The sequence below is a fragment of the Bombus impatiens genome, unplaced genomic scaffold (assembly GCF_000188095.3).
Source record: "Bombus impatiens unplaced genomic scaffold, BIMP_2.2 scf_0235, whole genome shotgun sequence".
In the NCBI taxonomy this organism is placed as follows: Eukaryota; Metazoa; Arthropoda; class Insecta; order Hymenoptera; family Apidae; genus Bombus; species Bombus impatiens.
In genome coordinates this window covers 781,394-785,742 of record NT_176654.1, presented here as the reverse complement: position 1 = coordinate 785,742, position 4,349 = coordinate 781,394, and the positions used below count along the sequence as shown (strand labels likewise).

Sequence of the window (4,349 nt, the reverse complement as noted above, 5' to 3'; positions counted from 1 at the left end):
CAAAAAAAAAAAAAAAAAAAAAAAAATGAAAAGCATAAAACTGATTAAACGACAGCGTCGAACGATACTCCACCGAATAATATTCCTTCGATCTTTACGATTCTAGTCACCTGTCTAACGATCGTAATTAAGAGTAGCGATTCTCATAGCAGATCCAATAATTAGCGAACCCTCCCATCGCTCGATAATCGCTACCTGCGAATCACAGACGATTATATCTCGTCTCCTTTTTCCTGCGTTTCTCTGTCCTTTTTCGTCGTTTCAACATTCGTCTCGTTCGTTCGTTGTGATCGTGGTTTTTGCGCGATCGAGGAGACCTTCAGCGAGGAGATAGGGTTGGTTTATAGGGTTTCTCGTATCGACGCGCCTCTATATCTTTAGAATCTTCTTCTTTTTTTTTTACGAGCAAACAGAAATGAATCAAGCACCGACATTGAATCGGTCCCGTCTGCTTGAATTATTCATGAATTTGCGGCAATTAGTCGTGCCCCTTTTTAGCAAGACGATGAACGACGAGGTTGATGGTTTCGCCGCTACTTCGTCCTGGTTTTTGCAACGATTAGTTATCAAGCTCTCGTGTCCTGAGTGCGTCTGCTTTCCTCGCGTATCGCGATTGCCTCCGATCAGGGACGATCTTACGTTTCAGTGTTTTCGGGTAGAATTATTTACGATCTCTAAACTCTATCTTGGGAGATAGCTAGGAATGTTCGTCTGTCCTCTAAGCAACATACAGATTCCGTGATCGGTTGACCAAGAAGAATGCTAATTAAAGCCGTGATCTTATAACGTTCTAGAGATACGACAGTAACATAGACGTAATATGCGAAGATAGCGATCTAAAAATACGATAAGTCCGATTTTGTCGATCCTCTGACTTTCCTGTTATTTGGCGGTTAAAACGGTATATTTTAACACGATATTAAAAAGAAAACTTTTTAGCAAGAGATTATAAATCTATAAAGTTTAACGAAGAGACGTTGGTACTAGCTTCATTCTGCAGTGTACAGTAGATCGCGAAAGTATTCAAACATTCAGTATATCGTGGAACTATTCGAACCATTTTCTCGTTTCAGATATCTTCTCTTCTTACACCCAAGGTGCACAACGTTTGCTCGTTCTTTCTTCAGTAATGTACAATTCAAAATAGTCGTTAAAGCAAAATTCAACGTTCTTAGGGAAAGGACACCGAGTCGTTTCACTTCCAAAATCACCGGAGTGCAGCGTCGTAGCTGTACCAATATCAGGTTGGAACTGATCTGCGGCCAAGGAGCGCGTGGGTGTGCGATCTTTTGAGGTGAGCCGCGTCGAAGATTATCTCTATTATCTTGCTCTATCGCGCACGATCCTAAGATTTCAGCCCGAGATACGATCGCGCCAACGATCGAGCCTCTTTCTCGCGGTATAGCGGAGTAGGGCCGCGACCGGTCGCTCCATTATCGATCCTTCAGTCCGATCGTGGTCCGTTTCCCTTCTATTTCGTACAAATCTCCTCGCAGCGCGATCATCCGAGGATCGATTTCTAAGTAGACGCATTCGAATCGTACGATCGACGATTCACCGCTACGTTTACGATTACCAGGATATGCTTGCTCAACGACCAGAGCTGCCAATTTTCCGCGCAAAACAAGATCCGATCGATCTGTCTAAATCATTCGCTGCTCGGTTAATTTGACTTCTCGCGGATGAGAAATTGCACGCGCGCAAGTTTCAGTACTATATGAGCGATTCAGAAGTCAAATTGATCAACTCTAGTCATCGTTTGGTTTCCGAAGGATTAAACGCAAATTATGTATTTTGATACTGAAATGAAGAAATTTTCAGAAAATGTAGTTGATCATTTTGACTTTTGAATTGCTCGTATAATATTCAAACTTGTATATGCAATTTGTTAGCCGTGAGCGAAAGGTTCGTACATCAGCTTCTTAGTGGCTCACATATTTGTAAACGAAGGTAAATCAATATGCGTGTACGTTTTATGGAATGAGAAAGTCGACGAGTCGTCGCGAAATAGAAAGTGATATTATATACTATATAGTAGGTTTTTTAAACGATATCCTTCGATAGATTGTTCTTGAATTATTCGAGTTCGAATCGCGAGAGTGACGCGAAACGGAGATCCAAAGTTTCAAGATCGTAATGTACGAAATGTACGAAATGATACGAAAAGTCTGAAATACTTTCGATTAGTTGGTTCTGGTAGCTACTATCCCTGCGCTATTACGTGCTCTGTTTCGATGTCGTTTCATTTTTTCAAGCGATTCTAAGCGAAGAATCGTAGCAGAGCGAGTTCTAATTCGCATGTCGATGTTAATTAACGATACGGTGACACGCGAAACGTTTGGACGATCGTACGCGAAGAGTGCATCGATCGACTCGGTGCGTCGATTGATCGAATCGAGGGCCGAGAGCACGTGCACGCGTACACGTAAGCTCATCGAAGACCGCAGTAAATACACGATGGGAGCGGTGTTCGATATATATTTGATAAGCTGCTACACGGCCGGCCGACCGCTGACAAATCGTCCGGAGATCGCCAAACCGATACCACGGACCTGGACGACGTGCTGATACAGCGATGTATCACGGTGAAGCCTCCCCGACGACGAACGCCGAACCACGCTTTCGTTTTCTCTCGTGAAACGTATCAAAGCAAAGGAGAAACAAATTTTATAACGCGTTCGTTTAACAAAATTCCGGAGTTTTCGATATATTTCCCAATTAACAATAGGATAGGACATTTCCTTTTGCGACTCTTGACTCGTTGCACGTTGACTCGTAGTTTGCAGAATTTACTCGCAAACTTTTATTTGTTTTACGAGTCAGGAGATTGTACAATGGATTTGGTAAACTTCGAACGAAGATCGTTAAATAAATTTGACGATTGAAAAAGTTCGCTAAACTCAAACACGATCTAGGGGTGAGTTTGAAAGGTGACGAGTGTGTGGTCGTGATTTCGGAGACGTAGTCTCGAACGCAATAATTTGTACGCGTATAAGATAAGTAAAGCGCGCTGTAAACTCGTTAAGAATCTGTTCTTTTTCAAAAAATTCGTTCTGATCTTGGTTTTGGAAGACGAACTAAATTCCAAAGTTTACAATGCTCGGGTCTGTTAGGTAGCCATTCTGATGACACCATTTACAAGCGTTGGGACCGAGTGCACGCTCCTTTATCGTTCCATCTTGCTGTGTTCGTTTAGGATAAATGAAAATTTCATCCGAGCACAACCATAAATCCAAAGTTAACCCGACGAACGACACTTGATATCCTGAATCACCTGATTAAATCGAAACCAGTTACGAACACAAGGACATACAAGCTACTCTTTCTCTCCCACAAAAGGGAGTATTAAAGAGAGTCGCGATCTTCGTAACTTTTCATTTCTTTTTCTTTCTTTCTCGCTTAATTCTTTTGGATCTGATACAGGGAGGTGGTTTCTGATATTAAGAGTGACCGTACGATCTGGTCGATGTGAACGACGTACCGTTATTTTACCCGTGTTATAGCCCGAAATTATTTCGACTTCGGGACCCTGGTCGACCGGTTCTCGTTATCTCGATTAATCGCCGAAAAACACTTTGATTATGGGACATTCCAGTCGAGAGCTAGGACTTTAATTGTCTAACAGAGAGCTGGAAATTGTCTTCGATTTGTAAAACATTCCGATTTTCTACTCATTTTTTCTATCAACGAATCGATGTTTCTTCAAATACATTGTCCTTAACGCTGATTCCTCTAACTTCAAAATCAATAGAAAAATTGGTACGTTACATCGCAGGTATCCTCGAATAAACTTTCGATCTTTACAAACACCGTCGGTATTTAAATCGACGTATTATAGGCAGTACAATTATTTCCAGACATTCTGTGCATTCCTGTATCTCTAAATTTCTCAAACGTATAAACGTTCTCGGTCTAGCGATCGACCATCTTCCTTCCAGGCAGCATCGTCTATCAAATATTCAAATCGGCGCACGGGTTAAAATCCCGTGGAGAGCGTTTAATTGCCGACTTCGACGCGGCTTGTCAGGATATCTCGGTCGGATCTGGCGATTCGCACGCGAGACGGATCTGTCTTGGAAGGGCGCGAAGGTGCATGGAAGAAGGTAGAGATTCGCTAGAAGGGATGTAAAAGAAAGGACCGGTATGAGAAACTGAAGGAAGAAGGGGGTAGAGAGGTGGTTGCGTCCGCTCGTTTAGTCGCGCAATCCTTTATACGAAGGGGGGCCCCTTTGCGAGAGATAACGCCTGGTAAAAGTCCGGAGGCGCGTATCGCCGCGTTTCTCCGACGATTGTTATCTGCCGGCGATATATTAAGCGCCATTACCAGTATTTAGAAGGCGGCGCTGCCG

General features: G+C 42.9%; 1 long non-coding RNA gene across 1 annotated transcript in view; it reads right to left on the bottom strand.

Annotated features, from left to right (window-relative positions):
- LOC105680574 overlaps positions 1 to 4,349 on the bottom strand; it is a 77,885-nt gene that overhangs the window by 69,801 nt on the left and 3,735 nt on the right. The window contains exon 2 of the long non-coding RNA XR_004461479.1: positions 681 to 685. This is a non-coding gene — a long non-coding RNA (uncharacterized LOC105680574). The remainder of the gene's footprint in view (positions 1 to 680; positions 686 to 4,349) is intronic.